Source organism: Aquarana catesbeiana, linkage group LG09 (genome assembly GCF_042186555.1).
Source record: "Aquarana catesbeiana isolate 2022-GZ linkage group LG09, ASM4218655v1, whole genome shotgun sequence".
NCBI classification, from domain to species: domain Eukaryota; kingdom Metazoa; phylum Chordata; class Amphibia; order Anura; family Ranidae; genus Aquarana; species Aquarana catesbeiana.
The window spans coordinates 162469437-162496391 of NC_133332.1; the positions used below are offsets into that span (position 1 = coordinate 162469437).

General features: G+C 44.5%; 1 protein-coding gene across 1 annotated transcript in view; it reads left to right on the forward strand.

The window, feature by feature from the left end:
* The window catches only part of TRPC5 (transient receptor potential cation channel subfamily C member 5), a 618377-nt gene that overhangs the window by 61880 nt on the left and 529542 nt on the right, over window positions 1-26955 (forward strand). The window lies entirely within an intron of this gene.

Here is a 26955-nt window from a genome sequence, read left to right on the forward strand (position 1 = left end):
ATTTACAGTTAGTGCAGTGCGTCCTGCTCACAGTGTTCTGCTAAACCTACAAGTTAGTGGGGTGCGTCCTGCTCACAGTGTTCAGCTAAACCTACAAGTTAGTGGGGTGCGTCCACCTCACAGTGTTCAGCTAAACCTACAAGCTAGTGGGGTGCGTCCTGCTCACAGTGTTCAGCTAGATCCGTTCCTGTTATCTTCTTACTGACAGGCAGGCTTGTCTCGTTACAGTAAATACAGCTACCTGAAGAAAATTGCTGGTGTTCTTTTGATCCTATTAGTACCACAGTCAGGCAGCTAGACTATTTACAGTTAGTGCAGTGTGTCCTGCTCACAGTGTTCTGCTAAACCTACAAGTTAGTGGGGTGCGTCCTGCTCACAGTGTTCAGCTAAACCTACAAGTTAGTGGGGTGCGTCCACCTCACAGTGTTCAGCTAAACCTACAAGCTAGTGGGGTGCGTCCTGCTCACAGTGTTCAGCTAGATCCGTTTCTGTTATCTTCTTACTAACAGGCAGGCTTGTCTTGTTACAGTAAATACAGCTACCTGAAGAAAATTGCTGGTGTTCTTTTGATCCTATTAGTACCACAGTCAGGCAGCTAGACTATTTACAGTTAGTGCAGTGCGTCCTGCTCACAGTGTTCTGCTAAACCTACAAGTTAGTGGGGTGCGTCCTGCTCACAGTGTTCAGCTAAACCTACAAGTTAGTGGGGTGCGTCCACCTCACAGTGTTCAGCTAAACCTACAAGCTAGTGGGGTGCGTCCTGCTCACAGTGTTCAGCTAGATCCGTTTCTGTTATCTTCTTACTGACAGGCAGGCTTGTCTTGTTACAGTAAATACAGCTACCTGAAGAAAATTGCTGGTGTTCTTTTGATCCTATTAGTACCACAGTCAGGCAGCTAGACTATTTACAGTTAGTGCAGTGCGTCCTGCTCACAGTGTTCTGCTAAACCTACAAGTTAGTGGGGTGCGTCCTGCTCACAGTGTTCAGCTAAACCTACAAGTTAGTGGGGTGCGTCCACCTCACAGTGTTCAGCTAAACCTACAAGCTAGTGGGGTGTGTCCTGCTCACAGTGTTCAGCTAGATCCGTTTCTGTTATCTTCTTACTGACAGGCAGGCTTGTCTTGTTACAGTAAATACAGCTACCTGAAGAAAATTGCTGGTGTTCTTTTGATCCTATTAGTACCACAGTCAGGCAGCTAGACTATTTACAGTTAGTGCAGTGCGTCCTGCTCACAGTGTTCTGCTAAACCTACAAGTTAGTGGGGTGCGTCCTGCTCACAGTGTTCAGCTAAACCTACAAGTTAGTGGGGTGCGTCCACCTCACAGTGTTCAGCTAAACCTACAAGCTAGTGGGGTGCGTCCTGCTCACAGTGTTCAGCTAGATCCGTTCCTGTTATCTTCTTACTGACAGGCAGGCTTGTCTCGTTACAGTAAATACAGCTACCTGAAGAAAATTGCTGGTGTTCTTTTGATCCTATTAGTACCACAGTCAGGCAGCTAGACTATTTACAGTTAGTGCAGTGCGTCCTGCTCACAGTGTTCTGCTAAACCTACAAGTTAGTGGGGTGCGTCCTGCTCACAGTGTTCAGCTAAACCTACAAGTTAGTGGGGTGCGTCCACCTCACGGTGTTCAGCTAAACCTACAAGCTAGTGGGGTGCGTCCTGCTCACAGTGTTCAGCTAGATCCGTTTCTGTTATCTTCTTACTGACAGGCAGGCTTGTCTTGTTACAGTAAATACAGCTACCTGAAGAAAATTGCTGGTGTTCTTTTGATCCTATTAGTACCACAGTCAGGCAGCTAGACTATTTACAGTTAGTGCAGTGCGTCCTGCTCACAGTGTTCTGCTAAACCTACAAGTTAGTGGGGTGCGTCCACCTCACAGTGTTCAGCTAAAGCTACCTGTAGAAGGTTGGTGGTGTTCTCATACTACAGGCAGGCAGTTGATTTTGCTAGCTGCAGTATCAGTATATATATATATATATATATATATATATATATATATATATATATATATATCCCAGCTTAGTGCAGCTACAGGCCATTAGTATGTCTGGAAGGCCAAGAAGGAGAGGCAGACAGTCACAAGCCAATAAGAGAGGGCAAGCAGGCTCTGTGTCTAGTGCTGGTCGTGGAGACGGTGCATCCTCATCAGCACGTGGCCATGGGACACGCTTGGCCTTTTTTTCGGCAGCTGGCCATGTTGAGCCGCAACATGCGGAAGACTGGTCGAGTGGATGACCAAGCCGTCCTCATCCTCCTCATCCTCTCTCACCCATGCCCAGGGTACTTTGGCAAAGCAGCGGCCTCTTCCCTCAGCTCAATGTCATCAGTGACTCCTTCCCTAGCCCCACCATGTCCTCCTGAGGAGTCCCTCGAACTGTTTGACCACAGTGTTGGGTACATGCTCCAGGAGGATGCCCAGCGTTTGGAAGGCTCTGATGATGATACTGAGCTCGATGAAGGCAGTAACACGAGCACGGACAGAGGGGGTGCCCAAGAAGGACAGCAATCTGGCAGTCATGCTCCCCCTGCTGCAGCATACTGCCAGGTTTGCTCCAGTGATGAGGAGGGAGGGGATGATGAGGTCACTGACTCAACGTGGGTGCCTGATAGGAGAGAGGAGGAGGAGGCGGCACATCACCAACGAGGCAGGATGCCCTCCAGGGGCCAGCCTAAGGGCAGCACATTGACTGCATCACACCCCAAAGCTCCACATGTGCAGGGCGCTGCAGTCTCTGCGCGTTATTCAAAAAGTTCTTTGGTGTGGGCCTTTTTTGAGACGAGTGCATCAGATCGCACCGCTGCTATTTGCAACATATGTCTCAAGCATATCTCGCGTGGCCAAAACATCTCCCACTTGGGTACCACATGCTTGACCAGACATATGTTGACCTGCCATGCAGTTCGTTGGCAAGCGTATCTAAAAGACCCACACCAAAGAACAAAGAGGACCTCTGCTTGCTCCTCATCAGCTGAGATTTCCAACCCCACTAGACCTTCAGTCCTCTCTGAGAAGCAGAGCAGGAGACAGCGACGCACAGCAGGAGACAGCGATGCAGTGACAGAACTGATGGACTCCCCTCCTCCAGGAAATCAACCATACTATATGCTTTATTTTAATCTACTAAATGTGAGTGTTTTTGTACAGTGTTCTTATTAAATTCAGCTTACATACTGCACTTAGAGGCGCCTCTTTTCCTTGTTAGTCCTCTCTGAGACCTGCACTGAGAGGAATGAAGGTGTAGAATTAGGTGTGTCACAGCCACGTACTTGTGGGCAATCTGATTTTGGTACACCGACGTCAGATTGTACCAGGCAAATTTCCCTGCCCCAGCTGCTGCACCGCCGAAAGAAGTTTGCTCCCAGCCATCCACATGCCCAACGGTTGAATGCTAGCTTGGCAAAATTGCTAGCACTTCAACTGCTGCCTTTTCAGTTGGTAGACTCTGCCCCCTTCCGTGAGTTTGTGGAATGTGCGGTTCCTCAGTGGCAGGTACCCAAACGCCACTTTTTCTCACGGAAGGCGATTCCGGCTCTCTACCAGCATGTGGAAGGCAATGTCCATGCCTCGCTGGACAGGGCGGTCAGCGGTAAGGTGCATATTACCGCTGACTCATGGTCCAGCAGGCATGGACAGGGACATTACCTAAGTTTCACGGCGCATTGGGTGACTCTGCTGGCAGCTGGGAAGGATGCAGGACAAGGTGCAGTAGTGTTGGAGGTTGTTCCGCCACCACGCCTCCAAAATGCTAATGATTGTGACACACCTCTCTCCTCCACCCCCTCCTCTTCTTCTTCCTCCATGGCCTCTTTCTCGGAACCAGCGGTGCTCCGTAGTCGTTCAAGGGGCTACGCAAGTACGCAGGCCAAAAGATGCCATGCGGTGCTTGAGCTGGTGTGCTTGGGGGACAGGAACCACACTGGGGCAGAGGTTCTGTCAGCTCTGCAGGGGCAGGTTCAGAGGTGGTTGACGCCACGCCAACTTAAGGCAGGAATGGTGGTTTGCGACAATGGCACCAACCTCCTCTCTGCCCTCCGACAGGGACAAATGACCCATGTGCCCTGTTTGGCTCACGTCCTTAACTTGGTGGTGCAGCGGTTCTTGGGCAGGTACCCGGGCTTACAGGATGTCCTGAGGCAGGCCAGGAAAGTCTGTGTGCATTTCCGCCGGTCATATAACGGACGGACCTCCAAAAGGAGTTTAACCTGCCCAAGAACCGCCTAATCTGTGACATGCCCACCAGGTGGAACTCAACGTTGGCCATGCTGCAGCGGCTGCACACGCAGCAGAGGGCCATCAATGAGTACCTGTGCGACTATGGCACCAGGACAGGGTCAGGGGAGCTTGTTTTTTTTTCCCCACGCCAGTGGGCCATGATCAGGGATGCATGCACTGTCCTGTCACCATTTGAGGAGGCCACGAGGATGGTGAGCAGTGACAGTGCATGCATCAGTGACACTGTCCCCCTTGTCCACCTGTTGGAGCACACGCTGCGTGGAATAATGGACAGGGCACTTGAGGCAGAACAGAGGCAGGAAGAGGAGGACTTCCTTAGCTCTCAAGGCCCCCTTTATCCAGACAGTGTTCCTGCGTGCCCGCCGATCACACAGGAAGAGGACGAGGAGGAAGAGGAGGAGGAGGAGGAGGAAGATTGTGTCAGTATGGAGGTGGAGCCTGGCACTCAGCATCAGCAGCAGTCTTTAAGGGATCAGTCCCAAGAAACACATGGACTTGTACGTGGCTGGGAGGAGGTGGCTGCGGACCATGTCGTCCTTAGTGACCCAGAGGACTCCGGACCGAATGCCTCAGCAAACCTACGCTGCATGGCCTCCCTGATCCTGCAAAGCCTGCGTAAGGATCCTCGTATTCGTGGTATCAAGGAGAAGGACCAATACTGGCTGGCAACCCTCCTTGATCCACGTTACAAGGGTAAGGTTGCGGACCTTATCTTGCCATCGCAGAGGGAGCAGAGGATGAAACATCTTCGGGAGGCCTTGCAGAAAGGTCTGTGCAACGCGTTCCCAGAGACTGGGAGGTTACAAACTCCTGTTTCTGGACAACGTGTTGCTGAGGCTTCGGTCAGTCAAAGAAGGAGCGGTGGAGAAGGTGGCCGTCTGACCGATGCGTTCAGACAATTTTTTGGTCCGCAGCCCCAAGGTATGATCGGTTCCAGCAACCATCGCCAGCGTCTGTTTTACATGGTGCAGGAATACCTAGGGGCAAGATCAGACTTGGACACCTTTCCCACCGAAAATCCTTTGGGTTACTGGGTCTTGAGGATGGATCACTGGCCAGAGCTTGCACAGTATGCAATTGAGCTACTGGCCTGTCCTGCATCCAGCGTTCTTTCGGAACGCACATTCAGTGCTGCTGGAGGCGTGGTAACCGATCACAGGGTGCGTCTGTCCACTGACTCGGTCGATCGACTGACCTTCATAAAAATGAATGAGTCTTGGATCACCACCAGCTACCAAGCACCTGATGCTGATGTAACCGAATAATTTTTTTTGAAATCTCAGATCCCTTTAAAGACTGCCTATGCTGATGCTGAGTGACTATCCCTGAGTAATTATCCTCTTCCTCCTCAATCATCATGCTGATAGCTTGTAAGAACATTTTTGGTTCTGGGTGCCACCACCAGTGCCTAAGGCACAATTTTTCAGCCCCTGTTTAACAGGGGCGTGTAATTACGATTTTTGATGTAATACTTTGCAGCAGGGCTCGTTCCTGCATTCCAACTAGAGTGTCTGTGAGGGGTTGCAGTGTTGTGGCACCAGCACCAGTGCCTAAGGCCCAATTTTTCAGCCCTTGTTTAACAGGGGCGTGTAATTACAATTTTTGATGCAATACTTTGCAGCAGGGCTCGTTCCTGCATTCCAACTAGAGTGTCTGTGAGGGGTTGCAGTGTTGTGGCACCAGCACCAGTGCCTAAGGCCTAATTTTTCAGCTCCTGTTCAACAGGGGCATGTAATTACAATTCTTGATCTAATATTTCACAGCAGAGCCCTGTGAGGGCTTACAGTGTTGTGGCCACAGCAACACCTAAGGCCCAAATTTCTGCTGAGTATATAGGGCAGGACCCTACTTTCAAACAACTAACTTACAAACGACTCCTACTTGCAAACGGAAGGAGACAACAGGAAGTGAGAATAAATCTACCCCTAGGAAGAGAAATTCTCTCCTGTAAGAGTTAATATGGGAAAAACATTTCTCCTTTCCACTGATGCTTTCCAATCCATTGGGACAAAAAGTGAGGTGAAATCTTCTGAAGAGGAGGAAAGACAGCAAAACAAATGTCACAGGGGTGATAACCCTTCCCTATGTTTTCCAAAAAGCTTAAAAAAGATTTTTTGGCTGGAGCTAAACACGTTAAAAATGTACCCGTTCAAAATTACAAAGAGATTCTACTTAACAACAAACCTACAGCCTGTATACTGCTGTTCAGAGTATATAGGGCCTGGTGGCCCCACACCTTTCCTTATTTTAATTTGGGTGCGGGGTTCCCCTTAATATCCATACAAGACCCAAAGGGCCTGGTAATGGACTGGGGGGTACCCATGCCGTTTGTCTCACTGATTTTCATCCATATTGCCAGGACCCGACATTACATTAAACCCGCAAGCAGTTTTAAATGAGATTTTTTCCTTTAAAAATGACATTTGGTGCAGGGACTGTTCTAAACACGGGAAACACGCGTCACTTTACAGGCATACTATAGACACCCCTCAGGTACGATATTTAAAGGAATATTTCACTTTTTTTTTTTACTTTAAGCATCATTAAAATCACTGCTCCCGAAAAAACGGCCGTTTTTAAAAGTTTTTTTTGCATTGATACACGTCCCCTGGGGTAGGACCCGGGTCCCCAAACCCTTTTTAGGACAATACCATGCAAATTAGCCTTTAAAATGAGCACTTTTGATTTCGAACGTTCGAGTCCCATAGACGTCAATGGGGTTCTAACGTTCGTGCAAACTTTCGGTCCGTTCGCAGGTTCTGGTGCGAACCGAACCTGGGGGTGTTCGGCTCATCCCTATGGAGCACACAGAAGAGGAAGTGCCAGTAGGGGACCCCAGAAGAGGAGGTTTGGCCTGCTCTGTGCAATACTTATGCACAGAGTAGGTATGACATGTTCATAATTTTAAGAAGAAACAATAGGAGCTTTTAACACTACTTGAATGATTTTTCACAGTAAGGATTATAGTAGTAATATGCAATATATAGTCAGAACACTAGATAGAGCTCAGTATAATATGTATCAATGGAACATGATATCAAAAACCTATGTACATTTTTTATTTGCAATTGTTTTAAATTTATTAACAGCAGTTACCAAAAAAGCCACGCGATAAAACTGAACATAAAATGTACAGTTACAAATACATAAGTGCTCATTGGGTGAGCAAAATGGTCTTGCCAAATAACAAGCGCCAATTAAACAACATGGGGTCAGTCAATCGAATGATCATGAAATCATTGCGGACCTGAGGTGCATATATTGAAGTATGACATGAGAGGAAACTGCTGATTTTATTTGTCATATGAGATTAAAAGAGCTTAGAAAAGAGTGCAGAAAAGGAGGAAAAGGGGAGAGGAATATATATATATATATATATATATATATATATATTTACAGTATATACAGTGGATATAAAAAGTCTACACACCCCTGTTAAAATGTAAGGTATCTGTGATGTAAAAAAACGAGACAAAGATAAACCATGATTTTTTTACACCTTTAATGTGACCTATAAACTGTACAACTCAGTTGAACAACAAACTGAAATCTTTTAGATGAAGGGAAGTAAAAATAAAAAAAACAAAATAATATGGTTGCATAAGTGTGCACACCCTTACGCTAATGTAGCCCATTATGCTTTACCTTTGCACTGAAATAAAGAGGAAGTAAACCCCACCAGGGTTTACTTCCTCTTTAATGTTGCTATAGGCCTCTTGGCAGCCTCCCTGACCAGTTTTCTTCTTGTCTTTTCATCAATTTTGGAAGGACGTCCAGTTCTTTGTAATGTCACTGTTGTGCCATATTTTCTCCACTTGATAATGACTGTCTGCACTGTGTTCCATGGTATATCTAATGCCTTGGAAATTCTTTTGTACCCTTCTCCTGACTTTTAACAATGAAATCCCTCTGATGCTTTGGAAGCTCTCCGTGGACCATGCCTTTTGCTGTAGGATGCAACTAAGAAAAAGTCAGGAAAGACCAACTAGAACAGCTGAATTTTATTTGGGTTTTATCAGAGGCACTCTAAATGATGGCAGGTGTGTAATGACTTCGATTTAACATCAGTTTGAATGTGATTGCTTAATTCTGATTTGGTTCAGCTCCTCAACTTTGTGGAGCCAGAGTCTAATGGATGGAGGTTACAAATCCTTCCATCTACAAGAAATAGATGATTTGGCAGCATTGAGAAGGTGGCGTAAAATAGATCTCTTGAAAATTTTTGTAGGCATGTTCGTAACATGGAGAAGGAAAAAAGCCAGGTCATCTGGTACAGGATACTCAGTAAACTTTTGGACTATTCGACGGACTCCTGCCCAATAATGTCTGAGTTTAAAGCAGGACCAAAAGATATGCAAGAGTGTCCCTCGCTCCTCTTGGCACCACCATCATCGGTCAGTAGTGGCCAGGAAATATTTGTGCAGAATTGAGGGAGTGCGATACCATTTCAGGATTTTGAAATTATTCTTCTGGACTCTTCTGCAATTGGACGATTTTAAGGCAAATCGAACTATGTAAAATTGTGGCTTTGTAAGGCCATCTGAAAATCCAGACAATAAACTCCCATCGGGTCCAATAATGTCTGTATGGATGTCCAGGAACCAGCCCTCAAGAAGTGGGATGCCTGGAAGCAGCTGGAATTAAGAAGAATCCGAAAAGGACCCTCTTGAAGACCTGGTTAGATGCATGGATTCCCTAAGATTGGGAACAGTGGAGACATTCCCAGAGCTAAAGTAGTGGTGGAAAAGAGTGTGGAGCATACAGGTAACATCAGGCCTATTAGAAGGTGTGATTTCAAACAGGGGGAAAGGTCCATATAACATCATGAAGCCCGTTGAAGCGGTATTTGGCTTTGGCTATGGTATTTGGCTTTGAGCCTGTTCACAATTTAATGTCTGTGTGGTGGCACCAGTCTATCAACCTGCCCAATTGGGTCACCTGGTAGTACTTGTGAAGGACAGCAAGTCCCCCGTATTGTTTAGGTAAAGAGAGTAAACGGTGGCGGATCTTGGGCAATCTGCATGCCCAGATGAAATCGTCAAAAAGAGCATGGGCCTGTTTAAAATAAATATGAGGGCTAGCAATAGGTAGGGCCTAAGATAAATACAGAAATGTTGGTAAGATATTCATTTTATTTATATTGCAGTGCCCAGACCAGGAATTGAGACTGCAGAGCCACGCATCCAGAGCTTGTGTCTTGCACAGGAGTGGAGGGAAGTTAAGATCAAACATGCGAGACAAGAGCAGAGGTATATATGTGCCCAAGTATTTCAAAGCCTTGGTGGTCCATTAAAATGTAAAGTTTGATTATAAAGTGACAATAAGCGATTGCGGCATTGCAACTTTATCGCCCTTTCGATTTAAGAAAATTAATCTTAAGGTTGGATAAGGCTCCATAAATTTCAAACTCATAAAGAACATTACAACAACTAGTAATGATTGAGTACTGGCCTTAGTCACTGAGCTGTGATCCCCTAAAGCAGTCACGTGTCCCTAACGCATATCGTAGACCGGTGACACCATCTTGCTGTCCAGGAAGTGAGCAGGCTGACCGCTGAGTTTTTCTTAAGGGGACATATACCTATGACATGACATTGTGCACCAGAATAGTGTACAAATGTGAGTGTATTTTTATGATTTTTAATAAAGGGATTTTATTTTGAGGGTTGGTGGAGGCATAAAAAGATGAATGCTTGAGCCACTGCCCTTAAAAGGGAAAATACTGTTTGCTTAAACTAGCATGGGTGAAAGGACGAAGTCCTGAGGGTGGAAAGGAGGACACCAATGAATTTCCAAGAGTGGAAATTGGAGTGGATCACACCAAACTATTAAAAATTTGGATCTGCCTTTATTAAAGTGAACTTGTATTTTCACTTGTGTTATAATACACTTTTTTGAGATGACATCTAAGGATTGATAAGGATACAATAGATGTTTGCTTTGGGGTTTAATCCCAGTTTAAAGACAAAAAGCCAATAATAATGTATGTATATGTATAGGTTGTTGCATAGCAGTTAACCTATATCAGTACTAGGAGAAATGTCAGAGAGTATGGTGAATGGTGAGCTGTGTCAGAGAACAAAGTGCCTACAGATGCAACTGGTATCCAGCAGGTGACCTGTTAAATCCTTGATGTGGGCAGACTGGCATTATGGTAACATGACATGCACATATGTAATGCAGAAATGATGAACAAGACTGCAGGACATTGATTTTCACATGCACCTTTTACAGTCTGTATTAAACATAATATGGATGATATTTATAGAGCTGCAAAAAAGGTGGCTTTATGTTGAGGTAATTTGCTACATGGTGCATTTAAAATATGTTTTGGATGTGCTTACCATGCGTTAACACAGCATACCTATTGACTTGTGTAGAGGAAAAGAAGCAAGGCATGGGCAATAATAAACATTGCTCCACATGATCCAATTTAATATTAGACCATTGCGTTTCCAAATCAATCAAAAGTACTTCACATCTGCAAGCCATAAGCAAAAAAGGAATGCATGTGTACCACACTAACTGTTATTAATTTTTTTTTTAATACACACTTTAACAAAAAGCATCAACTTTCTTCCTTTGCCAGAAATGCAAGTATGTGACAGGTAGGTTGGTATTTATTTTTAATGACAGCCCCCCACTTCTTTATCTAGGCCTATATGGTCTTTATCATTAGGGGGTACTTTAAGAAAGCTCCTCAAAAAGGGCAACAATGCTCACTCTCCATACTGTACCTGTTGAGTAGCAGCACTGTCACTCTAGGACAGGACAACAGAACACCTTCCCTCTTCTTCAAAACATAAAGGGAGATGTTCTGCAGTGTCAGAACACTACCTATTAGAACACAATAGCACAGCAGGGGAGATCGATGTACTAACATTGGATATTTAGTACAGCTGCTCCTTTGGAGCTGCCAGGTAATTTTAGTTCAACCCGGCGGGAAGGGAAAAAAAATAAATAGCAGCGTGTACCAGGCCTAAGGGAGAGTTACAACCCCTGTCAGTTTTTTTGCCATCTGTGTTCTACTGAGGAGAGTTACCTTCAATTCCTGTCCCATAGCCAAAACAGGTTAGAGGAAATCTCTAATCCTAGTTCTAATCCTTCTCCAAAACTATAAAAAAGTTTGCCTTTAGTTAAAGTGGTTGGTTGTTAAACCACTCTAACAAGTATGCACCATGCATGCTGTCTCCTTATACAGTGTCTCCCTCTGTGTGTGATTTATAAAAAGAAATGCTGTAAATACCTCATGTAAGAGCCAATATCCAAGATCACATGACCGGCTGGGTGTCTCCTTTCCTCCTCTGTCAGATGCAGTGGGAGGGGCCGAGATTCCCCCTCTGACATCACTCAGGAGGAGAGGAGGAGAAACCCGGATGGTCATGTGATTGTGAATCTCGGCTCTTACATGAGGTATTTACAGCATTTATTTTTATAAATCACACACCGAGGGGGACACTACATAAGGAGACAGCGCTGATGGTGCATACAAATTACAGTTATTTGAGCAGCAGGAGCGGAGCGAGTTGCACTGTCATGAGCTGACAGGTAGGGAGGGAGGGAGAGAGCACAGAGGAGACAGAAAGCAGGGCTGCAGATGATGGAGGCACATAAACTGACCACTGTGTCAGGGCTCAGCAGCCATGATACACCATGGTCAGTTTACGTAGGGGAGGGCAGAAACTGGCAGGATCATCCAGGTTTTTTTAGGTGTTACAGAACAAGCACTGTGTCATATATCATGCTTTAAAGGTGCAGGATCCATTTTTTGGGGGGGTTAACAAATGCTTTAAGATTTAAGGATTGGAAAACTACAATATACTACAATTTTGTTATAGGGTTTAGATATTCTTTAAATTGAGCTTGCTGCTAATGGTTTTATTAGGAAGAATCTCACAAGGCTGTCTTCTTTCCAGAAAAGATGGAAACTAAGAGGTAGGGCATGTAGTACGGTTCTGTGTCTGAAGTTTTCCCTCAAACTATATGGCCATAGTATGTGATCCACCAATTTTTATTCAGGTGTTTCCATTGGCAGTACCTCTTAATATTAAAGTCTTAAAGACATTTTAGGCACTTTTGTTGCTCCTCGTGTACAAAGCCAGTCCATAAAAACATAGTTTGATAAGTTTTGCGTGGCTGAACTTGAGTCTATTGAACAACTAAGGGATGAAGTGGAAGAGTCAGGTCTTCTCATCCAGCATTAATGTCTGAACTTACAAATGCTCTTAGCGTAAATGAACATTCCAAAATACACACTTCAAAATCCTGTGGAAGGGGGGGGCGTGGCCAACCGGAGCAGAAGATGGACGCTTGATTGCATAGCTCAGCAGCCAGGGGACACAATCCAGCGCAATCGGCCCACACCACGACTCCATCCGCACCCATCCTCGCTCCAGGCACTCAGGAGACAAAGATGCAGCCATCCAGGAAAAGATTTACGGAGCACAAGCCCCAAAAACTGACGGAATTCGCTTACAAGCCGGCGGGCTGGGATTCCCAAGATGGCGCCGACCAGGCCGCGCGGCCCGAATCGTACACGGACCTCCCGGATGACATCCAGGACACACAGCACTCCACAGGTACGAATCCTGACAAGCACCAAGCCCCAGAGTGTGACCCTCTCCCCAGCAGCCCAGCAAAAGCTCGGATGAGGCTAGATACACTGACGCTGCACACACAGCGCCAGCTAACTGAGGCCCAGGCTACCATCCCCTTCTTCATAGACCAGGCCCTGCACTCCTCCATGGCCTCCTTCCCCACATCAGGGCAGCCAGTCATGGACACAACTCTGAAGGACATGCTTCTATCCCTGCAGTCCTCCCTCATGAATGATCTTTCATCCATGTTTCACAGAGTCACCTCTGACATTCACAAGCTAGATGACAGAATGACTAATGCTGAGAGGGGAATACAGGCCTGCACTTCCACAGTAAATGAAGTGATTGATTCTTATGACACTGTTAAGGAAGAACAGGCATGGATGCGCGCCAAAATGGCGGATTTAGAAGACAGGTCACGTAGGAACAACATCAAACTGAGGGGTGTCCCAGAGTCCATACTCCCCGTGGACCTACCGCGTTACGCGAAAGAATTGATACACCTAGTGATACCGGAAGCCTCCCCACGAGACGCCATCATTGACAGAATACACAGAATCGCCAAACCGTCCCACCTGGCAGCCTCAGTACCTAGAGATGTACTGATGAGGGTTCACTTCTATCAAACCAAAGAAAAGCTCCTTATGGGCCTTTTCCCTGACCTGTCCAAGTACACCCTCCAACTGCGACGTCAACTGAACCCGATAACCAAAGGTCTGCAGAACCATAAGGTACCATACAAATGGCGCCACCCAGCTACCATCCTTGTTGTCCACAATGGTCAGACACACGCAATAGGAGACCTGGACAAAGGCCTAAAACTCCTCCACTCCTGGAGCATAATCCCTGACATGGCTGTCTCTGCCCCACAAACCAACGGTGCCATACCACCTCGTAGACAACAAACTCACCATCTCACCTGAGGATGCTCGCATCTCCGCTACAATGGCCGACAACTCATCCCACAGTTCCCCTGAACTCTGACAGCCTGTTACCTTAACTCTCTACCTCCGGTGATACTGACTCTGTTTACCCCCACATAGAGGATTCAACGGTGTCAAACACCCCCTCTAATCTTCGCTCTAGCTGAAATATACAGCAATATCATATACATCAACAGCGAATCAAATTCCAAGTTTTTCTTTGTTTTTTTTTTCTACTGGTTTCCAAACTCTATACCAGTGATCTGTTAATCCATCTCTCTATTGGTTACTGACATATTGCTCTATCCGCAGCACTCTAGTCCACTTCTATTTCAGACCCTTGGATTGCCACCGGCACACCACTGCGCTCTAACTCCAAGACTTATCAGCAGCCAGAAGTAACAGCACCCCACTACCGGTACCTCAACACATCTGCACTCGGACTTCCACCTCCAGATCAATGTAGCTGACCCCCATCTACCACCAGACTCACCCGCCAGCAACGAACCGTAAGTGTTGCACTCAACACTCAACATCCCCACAGCCGCAAAATGCCATTTACTATACTGTCATTAAATGCCAACGGCCTCAATCATCCTGCCAAGAGACACTCACTATGGAGATCCGCTACAGATCTTCACAGTGACATCCTTTGCGTCCAGGAAACACACCTGCTTGCCAATGATACATCCCTATGCAAGAACAACTGCTTCCCCCATATGTTCCATGCCACCCATTCAACTAAAACCAGAGGGGTCATGATTGCAATCAGAGACTCACTAGATTTCCAACTTCTAGAAATCGAAAAGGACCCCGAAGGTCGTTATATCATACTTACCTGCAAAGTCAACAAAGTGACCTACACCATAATCAACATCTATGCCCCAAATTCTTGCCAAACGAAATTCCTCCACAGAGTCCTACGTAAAGCCAAACACATTCAAAAAGGACACCTAATACTCTGTGGAGACTTCAATCTTGTCCCTGAATTATCCATCGACTACATCGTCAGCAACTAGAAGAGACTCACCTCTGAAAAGATTTATCTCCTCCCAAGACCTCTACGACGTTTGGCGCTGTTATCATGGCTCCGAACGGGACTACACTTTTTTTTCCTCCAGGCACCGCTCAAATTCAAGAATAGACCTGTTCTTAACCGACAAGTTTGTTCTACAAAATATATCTACCTCCACAATCCACACCACGACATGGTCGGACCATGCCCCAATCTCTATCACGATCCAAGATTCTAACTTACAAAAAAATACATTTATTTGGCGAGTAAACAACCATATTATTCAACACAACCAATATGCGCCAACTATTGCAGAACAAATAACTGATTTCTTTATACTAAACAAAGGCTCGGTGCCCGACCCTGCCGTGGTGTGGAGTGCGCACAAAGCGTACATGAGAGGAATGTTAATTAAAGTAAGTTCCCACCATAAGAAAAAGAGGACGCAACGTATAGACGAACTAACAACTCAAATAGCAGCCCTAGAAGTGAAACACAAATCTGACCCCCGAGACCACCAGACAAATCACCTATTGTCCCTTAGACAGGAACTTAGAACACTACTCCTTCATTCTTACGAATTCCTCCAGAAAAAATTTAAGGCGACATCGTATTCTACCTCTAATAAAGCGGGGAAGAAACTAGCACAAAGATTAAAAGGTAGGCGCACCAAAGCCAAAATCTCTCAACTTCTCCACCCCCACACCAAAGCCCCACTGAGCAACCCCCAAGACATAGCCAATGCCTTCAGTGCCTATTATGGAGACTTATATAATCTAAAACAAGACCCTCTCACACCCCAACCTACTCCAGACGACATTGACCAATTTCTCAGGAAAGTCAAACTACCCACACTGACAACAGACCAACTGAACGCCTTAAATGCCCCCTTCACAGAAAATGAAAATAAAAACGACTATCGCCTCACTACCTAGCGGCAAAGCCCCAGGCCCTGACGGTCTAACTGGGGAATACTACAAGCAATTTTCACCCCATCTAACCCCATACCTGACTGAATTATACAACCACGTTGCCTCCTCTTCTGCTTTCTCTAAAGAATACTTGAATGCTTTAGTGATAACATTACCGAAACCAGGGAAACAGTCGAATATACCTCAAAATTTCCGCCCAATCTCTCTACTTAATCTTGACCTTAAAATTTACGCTAAAACCATAGCAACAAGATTGATCAAAATTATGCCCACTCTCATACACCAGGACCAGACAGGGTTCACAAAAGGCAGACAATCCTCTGATGCCACCAGAAGGATGATAAACCTAATCCACCACGCTGAATCCACCGGAACGCCTTCTCTGCTCCTATCCTTGGATGCAGAGAAGGCGTTCGATAGGGTGCACTGGACCTATCTTGAAAGGGTCCTCCAAAAGTTTGGATTCCAGGGTCAGATTCTTGGAGCCATCATGGCACTATACTCCAACCCCGAAGCTCAAGTTTACACAGAGGGCATGCTTTCCCGCCCATTTCCCATAACCAATGGCACCCTCCAAGGTTGCCCTCTATCTCCCCTCATATTTAATATGCTCATGGAGCCCCTAGCAGAAAATATCCGTTCTCATCCCAACATCTCTGGCTTACGCATTGGAACCACACACCACAAAATCAGCTTATTTGCGGATGACATCATTCTTATCCTATCTAATCCGACTGTTTCCCTGGCTGAAGTACAACATATGCTTCAATGGTTTAGTTCAATCTCCTACTACAAGGTGAACACATCCAAATCCTTCATCCTAGACATAAATATAAACGCCACCATAAAAAACCTTTTACAACTGCAATATCCCTTTGCATGGGCTGACACTGACATCTCTTACCTGGGCATTCAACTCCCAAGAAACACTAAAAGCCTCTATTCAAGTAATTTCCCTCCACTACTCCAGACTATACAACAAACAACACAACAAATAGCAAAACACGAACTTTCTTGGACAGGAAGGCTTGCGGCCTTTAAAATGATATGCCTCCCCCAAATACTTTATTATTTCAGAACCCTACCAATCCCACTACCCGCCACGTTTTTCAGATCCCTACGCACAATGTACAACAAACTCCTGTGGAATGGTAAACGTCCCAGGTGTGCACATCAACAACTGGTTAAACACAAGCAAGTGGGGGGTACGAACTCCATAGATTTTGAAGATTACCATCTAGCAGCCATCTTGGCCCAATTACCCTGCTGGTTCCAACCATCTCCAACTATGCTATGGGGGCAAATTGAATGCTCCTCAATCACAAGATCAGACCTGAAAACCTGGTTACTGAGTACCCCACTAGGCTCACCGATCCCACAGTCCCTATCTCCAACTATTAAAGCATCGGCGCAAGCCTGGAGGAAAGTGTCCACCTCAATGAACCACATCCCCCATGAACCACAAACACATGTACCTCTAGCCACCTTGAAACATATAACACCTGAACTATCAGTAACCTCATGGACACATAAAGGCATAGGGTCCTTACAACATCTACTGCAAGACAACTCCCTCAAACCATTCTCCCAATTACAATCTGAATATGCAATACCCACATCTGAACATTTCACCTACCTCCGTATACAACATTGCCTCAAAACTGTCCCCCTTCCTCTGTACAGCATCCACCCCAAGACTTGGGACTATCTCACTAACCCTAACACAAATCTCAGAGGAATCTCATACTTCTACAACTCCCTCCACCAAAAACATACCTTCACCAAACTAAAACCACACAAGAAATGGGAAATTGATCTGAACCACGAATTCACAGACAATCAATGGCATCAAGCCTTCAAGTCAACATACAAGGCCACGAAATGCGCGGCCCTCTGGGAATTGGCGCAAAAAATTTCTCTGCGTTGGTATATGACCCCAGCCAGAATCGCGTCCATTCATCCCCAAATACCCGACACATGCTGGAGATGTAACTCATCCCCAAGTGATCTTCTTCATGTTTTCTGGTCATGCCACCTTCTTAAAACGTACTGGGATAGTATTTTTCAGTTAATCTCACACATCACCCACATTAAAACTTCCCTCTCCCCAGCACTTGCGATCCTGAATCTTACTATTGAAGACTTTCCTCACCTCCTTAGAATAGTGACCACCCACGTCCTGATGGCAGCTAGACTTAACATAGCTAGACACTGGAAGTCGGCCACACCTTTAACCCTAACCCAAGTCGTCGACTTGGTATCACTACACTGCAGCTATGAGCATGCATCTGCTACTGACACAAACCATTATACAAAAGTACAATCCAGCTGGCAACCATGGACCACCTGGACTAGACACTGCGCAATTCACGTATAATTCACTGCAGTACAACCCCTTCCTCTTGACCGAGCAATACTAAGAATAGAGAAAGTTTACATGCATATTTTCAACTGGTAACCTTCCAAAATAACTCCTTTCTTTGGAATGTAACAAGATTAGATGGTCCACTTCGCTCCTGTGGCTCTAGAGATCCCACATGGGGTGTCACACTAGTGAAGTGGACCAGTCACGACTGCAAATATTACAATGTTAGAGATACTGGTTATTCTGTACTTATTGCACTAGTTTATTGTGTATGGACAAAGTTGTACTCTACCCAGTATGAAGTTATTTCATTGCATTGTCCACTCATACGTCAATGCACGACGTACAATGTTCAATTGTACAATGTATACTCTGTGAAAATTAATAAAAAATTATTGACGAAAAAAAAAATCCTGTGGAAGGCTTTTCTAAAAGTGGAGGCTTTTTGGGCTCCACTTCAATGCCCATGGCTTTGTAATAGTGGTTCATGAAGTCCTTGAATTATATAACATTACAATTATATATATAGTGCAAAGCTAAGCATTATGGAACTCTCTGCAAAAAAAGGTAGATAAAGCGGGGCTAAAAGCTGCAATGATTGCATGCATATATTTTTTATACATATATTATTCAGAAAATAGATATTTTACATATTTTTGTGCATATATGCTCTTTCCTCAATATATATGAACTTATATCATATGTTTTAGTCCTTTTATTTTACCAGAAGCGATACTAATTATAGATTGGTAAAATACATTTGTTTCCAGATATTGATGTGTCATTCCATTTAGTATGAATGCCAAGGACTGGTAATTAAAGCTTAGTGTAAATGTGATATGTGTTATGTACTAATTAAAAATTTTCCTCTTTGCATAGCTGGGACCGACACATGTTTCAACAATATGCCCAGTTTTTTTTATATATTTTAACAGGATATGAAAAATAAGGTATTATTAGGGTATTCGTGATGGCTAAGGATGAGCTGAATATACCCTAAGTTTGGTTTGAGGTGGGTTTGCAGAACATGACTAAAAGTCGGGTACTAAATCCAAACACAATTAAAGTCAATAGTAGTAGACTGTTAAAAAACAGCAATAAACAGTGACACAATGGTTTGCCAGGGTGAACAATTTACAATGTCTCCAACAATTGACCTCAGGTGGTTCTATTGGGGCCTATTTTGCTTCTCTAATGAATACCTTCAACACACATGGAGAGAATACCTGCATAACTCCTTATGTATGATGGGACATATCCCGCCCTGACAGCTCCCCTTTGGACTCTTTTTCCCAACCCCCTCCCTACTCTCCCGTTACCCCCCCCCATAGAGCCCCCCTTATCTTTTTTATTTTTTTTTTTATATTCTCCTTCTTTTCTGTCCTTTCCACACTTTATCTCTCTACTTTCCTGCGTCTGTCTATATCCTAGCCTTTTCCCATTGTTAAATTAAAAATTGGGCTTGCATCGATACCCCTATATGACTTACAAAATGTTTCCCCTGCAAGAAACAGATCCTTTAGTTCTAGTTATGGTCTCCCAAGATGATGTTTTATCACCTTGGACCTCATATAATCTGTAATGGTACATACCACTATGGTTACTGGATACTTTGTTGTTGCATTTTACACTACCATATAATGTCCATCTGTAATCACAAACCACAATGTTTCTTGTCAATATGTATATTTTGGATGCAAACCTTCAAATAAAGAATAAAAAAAAAAAAAAAACAGCAATGACATTTTGTGGGCTTTTAGGAAAGTGATTGTCAAACAAATGCATGGGGTATAGCTCAGGTAGCAAGCAATTGAGCTGCAAGTTTGAAAATGATTTGCTAAGCTATTGCTAGACTTACCAGGCTTCACAGGTTTGTTGCACAATTGCAGCCAGTTTGCATTGCATGACTCCAGATCAACTTTCATTGCAAACATTCTGCAAGTCTGTTGCAAGTTCTGGTTCAGTCATGTTGTGCAATAGTTATCCAGCCAGAACATGCAGAAGAGTTGGTGGAATGGATAACAAAGCCGTCCTCATTCTCCTCATCCTCTGTTACCCAGGCTCAGAGTAGTTTGCCTTCCAGCACAGCTGCCAAAGCAACCTATTCCACAGGCTCCTTGTCCACAGTCACTCCTTCAGTAGCCCCACCATCATGCACGGAGGAGTCCCCAGAATTATTCGACCACAGTGTTGGGTACATGCTGCTGGAGGATGCGCAGCAATTGGATGGCTCCGATGTTGGTTCCCAGGCTGAGGAAGGGAGTAACATGAGCCTATAGAGAGGGGGTGCCCAAGAAGGACAAGAAACTGGCAGCTATGTCCCCCCAGCTGCAGAATACTTCCAAGTTTGCTCCAGTGACGAGGAGGGAGGGGATGATGAGGTCACTGACTATACTTGGGTGCCTGAGAGAAGAGAGAAGGAGGAGGAGGCACAACTCCAACGAGGCAGGATGTCCTTTAGGGGGCAGCTTAACGGCATCCACCCTATTGCATCGCACTGCAGAGCTCCGCAAGTGCAAGGTGCTGCTGACTCCCGGCTGACTTTTAAAAGTTCCTTGGTGTGGGCTTTTTTTCAACACATGTGCAGCAGATCACAACATTGCTGTTTGCAACCTATGTCTGAAGCGGATCCAGCATGGCCAGAACAGCAGCCGCTTGGGCACAACATGCTTGACCAGACATATGATGACCTGCCATACAGTCCGTTGGCAAAAGCACTTGAAAGACCCACATTAAAGAAAAAGGCGGACTTCTCCTTGCTCCTCATCTGGGATCTCCAACCCTACTATACCTCCAGTCCTCTCAAAAAACTGCACTGAGAGGAATTAAGGTATAGCAATAGGTGTCACAAGTACTTGCAGCCAATCTGCTAGCAGTACACCAAAGACTGATGCTTTTAGCAGGCAAATTTCCCTACCCCAGTTGCTGAACCATGAAAAGAAATTCGGTCCCAGCCATCCACATGCTCAGCATCTAAATGCTATTTTGGCCAAATTGCTAGCACTGCAACTGCTGCCTTTTCAGCTGGTAGACTCTGCCCCCTTTCGTGAATTTGTGGAATGTGCTGTACCTCTGTGGCAGGTTCCAAAACGCCATTTCTTTTCACAAAAGGCCATTCTGGCTCTCTACCGGCATGTGGAAGGCAATGCTTTGGCCTCGTTGAACAGGGCGGTCAGCAGTAAGGCACATATTACCGCTCACTCATGGTCCAGCAGGCATGGACAGGGACGTTACCTTTCTTTCATGGCGCACTGGGTAACTCTTATGGCAGCTGAGAAGGATGCAGGACAGGGTTCAGTGCTGTTTGAGCTTGTTCCACCACCATGCCTCCAAATTGCTAGTGGTGATTCTGCCACATCTCTGTCCTCCACCCCCCTCCTCTTCTTCTTCCTCTATGGCCTCTTCTGCAGATTTGTCCCCTGAACCAGCGGTGCTCCGTAAGCATTCAAGGGGCTACGCAAGCTGTCAGGCTAAAAGATGCCATGCGGTGCTTGAGTTGGTATGCCTAGGGGACAGGAGCCACACTGGGGCAGAGATTCTGTCAGCTATGAAGGGGCAGGCTCAGAGGTGGTTAACGCCACGCAAGCTTCAGCCAGGAATGGTTGTATGCGACAATGGCACCAACCTTCTCTACGCCCTCAGACAGGGACACTTTACCCATGTTCCATGTTTGGCACATGTCCTGAATTTGGTGGTGCAGCAGTTCTTGAGCAGGTACCCAGGCTTACAGGATCTCCTGAGGCAGGACAGAAAAGTCTGTGGTTATTTCTGCCGGTCATACAATGCCAGTGCTCGGCTGGCTGACATTCAAAGGGACTGCAACCTGCCCACCAACCGCCTCCTTTGTGACATGCCCACCAGGTGGAACTCAACGTTGGCAATGCTGCAGCAGCTGCACACACAGCAGAGGGCCATCAATGAGTACCTGTGCAAGTATAGCACCAGGACAGGGTCAGGGGAGCTTGGATTCTTTTTGCCACGCCAGTGACTACTGATCAAGGATGCATGCACTGTCCTGTCACCATTTGAGGAGGCTACAAGGATGGTGAGCAGCGAAAATGCATGCATCAGTGATACCCTCCCTCTAGTCTTCCTGTTGGAGCACACGCTTTGTGGAATCATGGACAGGGCACTTGAGGCAGAACAGAGGGAGGAAGAGGAGGACTTCCTTACCTCTCAAGGCCCCCTTTATCCAGATAGCATTTTTGCGGGCCCTCCAAACACACAGGAAGAAGAGGAGGAGGAGGCGGATTGTGTTAGCATGAATGTAGAGGATAACAATCAGCAGCAGTCTTCAAGGGATGGTTTTCAGTTCCCAGAAACCCAAGGAGCTGTATGTGGCTGGGAGGTGGTAGTTACAGATCATGTGATCCTTAGTGACCCAGAGGACTCAGAATCGAATGCCTCTGCAAACTTACACTGCATGGCCTCCCTGATTCTGCAAAGCCTGCGAAAAGACCATAGGATTCGTGGTATCAAGGAGAGGAATCATTACTGGCTGGCAACCCTTCTTGACCCACGTTACAAGGGTAAGGTTGCAGAACTCATCCTGCCTTTGCAGAGGGAGCAGAGGATGTAACATCTTCAGGAGGCCTTGAAGAAAGGTTTGTGCAATGCATTTCCAGACCCTGGGAGGTTACAATTTCCTGGTGCTGGACAACGTGTTGCTGAGGCTTCGTTCAGTCAGAGGAAGAGCAGTGGAGAAGGTGGCCGGGTGACCGATGCCTTTAAACAATTTTTCAGTCCTCAACACCAAGGTCTGATCGGTTCAAGCAACCATTGCCCGCGTCTGCTTTAGATGGTGCAGGAATATCTAGGGGCAAGAGCAGACTTGGAGACCTTTCCAACAGAGCATCCACTGGGTTACTGGGTTTGGAGGATGGACCACTGGCCAGAACTATCTCAATATGCAATTGAGCTACTGGCCTGTCCTGCATCCAGCGTGCATCCAGCTTTATGAATGCACATTTAGTGCTGCTGGAACGTTTGCAACGGATCAAAGAGTGTGCCTGTCCACAGACTTCATTGATAGGCTAACATTCATAAAAATGAATCAGTCTTGGATAAGTAGCTATCAAGCACCTGATGCTGATGTAACTGATTGAATTTGCTACGGATGTGGGATCCATTGAAGACTGCCTATACTGACTATCCTATTCCTCCTCAATCTTGATGATGCTAGCTACCAACAATATTTTTGGTTTAGGTCACCACCACCCAACGCCCAATTTTTCTGCCCCTGTTTAACAGGGGCATGTAATTACAATTTTTGATCTAATATTTCACAGCAGGGCATGTTCCTGTGTCCAACAAGAGTATCTGTGAGGGGTTACAGTGTTGTGGCACCACCACCACCCAAGGCCCAATTTTTCTGCCCCTGTTTAACAGGGGAATGTAATTACAATTTTTGATCTAATATTTCACAACAGGGCCTGTTCCTGCGCCCAACAAGAGTATCCGTGAGGGGTTACAGTGTTGTGGCACCACCACCACCCCCCAAAGCCCAATTTTTCTTCCCCTGTTTAACAGGGGCATGTAATTACAATTTTTGATCCAATATTTCACAGCAGGGCCCATTCCTGCACCCAACAAGAGTATCTGTGAGGGGTTACAGTGTTGTGGCACCACCACCATCAAAGGCCCAATTTTTCTGCCCCTGTCTAACAGGGGCATGTAATTAAAATTTTGATATAGTATTTCACAGCAGAGCCCGTTCCTGCACCCATCAAGAGTAACTGTGAGGGCTTACAGTGTTCTGGTACCACCAACACCTAAGGCCCAATTTTCTGCAGAGTATATAGGGCAGGCCATATAGTATATATACTGCTGTTCAGAATATATAGTGCCTGGGGGCCTGGGGGACCCCCCACGCCATTTTTTTTACATTTGGGTGCAGGGTTCCCCTCAATATCCATACCAGACCCAAAGGGCCTGGTAATGGACTGGGGGGGGAACCCATGCTGTTTTTTTCAATGATTTTCATCTATACTTCCGGGACCCGACAACACATTACAGCCGCGAGTAATTTTAAATTACATTTTTCCTTTAGAAATGTCATTTTGCTGTGGTATTGTTCTAAATATGGGAAACATGCGCTACTTTACATGCATACTAAGGACACCCCCCAGACATGATATTTAAAGGAATATTTCATTTTTATTGTTTCACTTTAAGCATTATTAAAATCACTGCTCCCCAAAAAACTGACGTTTTAAAACTTTTTTTGCATTGATACATGTCCCCTGGAGCAAGGCCCAGGTCCCCAAACACTATTTATGGCAATAACTGCATATAAGCCTTTAAAATTAGTACTTTTGATTTTTCACATTCGTGTTCCATAGACTTTAACAGTGTTCGCGTGCTCGAACAAATATTTTGTCAGTTTGCATGTTCTGCTGCGAACCAAACCGGGGGGTGTTCAGCTCATCCCTAGTAAGGCGCACACAGTACTCCTACTCTTTCACACACAACAAAATATGAATATTAAATAAACACAAACACACAGTTTTTGACAAGTCCTTTAATAAAAAGTCCATCAAAGTAAATCTACCATTAACCATGTTGTCCAGTGATGCAGATCCATGCCAGTCACAATGAATAACACCAACCAAAAGAAAAAAAACTGCCAACACGTCTGATTCTGTTGCACCAAAATTTATCTCCCAGGTCAGGGTCATCTGGGTGATGTGACAATATTTGTTTAGTGCTGTCTAAATCAAACTCTATGAAAAAAAAGATTCCAGCATAAAACAGATACAAAATATTATTTCAAGGCAAATTATATTTCTGGTTGGCATTAGTTAGTAATAGGAATGAGCTGAGTTGTTATAAATATAAGTTCAGACTGAGCTTTCACTGATCGCACGTTTGGCAGAATCCTGAAATTTTGGGACATTGGTGTGAACATTTTATATTAATTGCTATTTCCTTTTATTTTTTTCTCAAAAAAAAAAATATTATTTTGCTTGTAGTGTTTTGGTTGGATGTGTTTGTTTTTTTCCTTCTTTTGTATTTGAGCTTTATTTATTTGTTTTTTTTTTTTTTTAAATCTTTTTATTGAGTATAAAAACATAAAACATTCAACATTTACAGAGAGACAAACAACAGTTAACCTGCCACAGCATTGAAACACAGTGGTCAGTGCCTGCTGGCATAGTATTTGAGCTTTATTTTATTTGCTTTTTTTTTTGTTTTTTTTTAGGATTTTTTTATATTTTTTTTATATCCTTGCTGAAATAAGCTGACTCTCTGCATTTTACCTAATCTCAAAAAGGATCAGATTATGTTCTAAAACTGTAAACAATTTACATTATCAGCCTGCACCTAAATACAGTTTCCTTTACAATTTTAGGCTGAAACAAGATAACTTTCTGTCGCCAAATTGGCCTTCCATTAAAAGGGATGAGATTCCCTGTTTGAAAACTGTACAATGATTATATGCATTCATGAAAATATATAGTCTATTTCAATTATTTATATCAATTTTTTCTGTCCTTTAGAAATATCACACTTTCCAAAAAGGGTATACAAGCTGTGCTGGCAATTACTTGCATGGAAAAAGAAAAATTGATTGTAAGATGCAGTCTGCTTCCTTTCATTCTGTCTCTCTCTTACCAATAGTGGACAGTCTGAAAATATTTGAATAGGTATGTATAAAATCTGTAAAATGTATTCATCCTCACTCTATAAAAAATAAGCCAATTTTTCGGGCAAATTGTAATCTGGATTGTTCTCTCCATCATAAATTGCGGCCTTGACAATGAGGGCTTCAAAGTTGTGTAGCAAAGATGTCTGCCATTTCAGTATCCAAAACAATTGCACCAATGTTTAATTTTCCTGGTGTAAAATGCGTGCCCGCTCTATCCCTCCAAAATTGCCAACTGTTAGTTGTGTTTCCAAGCTGTATGTTTTTTTCTATCCTCAATGTGCAAAAACCCCACACTAATTATTTATTTCCTAAAACTAAATGTTTGCTCAATAGTGCATAGGTTGTGACCTGTCTAGATAGGCTTTTTATCTGTGGTGCAAACCTGTATGCCATAGTTAGTCAGTGTCCAAAAAGACACTAATATTTAATTTTACTAATGCCAAATCCTGCTTCCAGAAATTTCATCATGTTTGAAGTCTTTGTAGCTGTGGTGCAAACCTGTATGCTATTTCCACAACTAGTGTCCAAAAAAAGGCACCATTTTTTTTAAAGAATGCTAAATGCTAATTTTTCTCATAAATTATGACCTGACCATACAGGCTCAATAACTGTGCTGCCAAACTGTCACATTTTATCCATCTTTAGGCTTCAATAAAAGACACAAATTTTAGATTTCAAGGTGCATTTTGATTTTGCTTTCTCCTTACAAAAATTGTGGCCTATCTGGTAAAAATGTAAAAGATGTCCTTCCACTTTTAAGTCTTCAGACATAGAAAGTATCTCTAAATGTTATTTTTTTTACATGTAATCTGTCTGCTCTCTTCCTTAACAATAGTAGAACAGAAAAAAGCTTCAAAGCATCTGCATCAAATCTTTATAATTGTATAATTCTGCAGTCTGAGAAAAAAGCCATTGTGATGTGCTTATCTCAGTTTAGGTGCCTTTGATATAGAATCTTAGCACATAAGGAGTACACCTAATCAGTTCAGTTTTTTGGCTTGTAGTTCTGAAGAAGCACACTCTAAAGCCTGGTACACACTATATTTTTTTCCATTCAACCCATCGGGTTGAACGAAAAAAAGCTGTCAGCTCCAGTCAGAGCCATTGTACTCACTATGCGAAGTAAGTACAGCGATCTCCCCTGCTGAGCTATTGTGTTCTTACAGGGGGATGGCTCCCCTGCCAGAACACTCTGATCAGTGCTCTCCACCATTGGTTGGGGGCGCTTATCGGGAG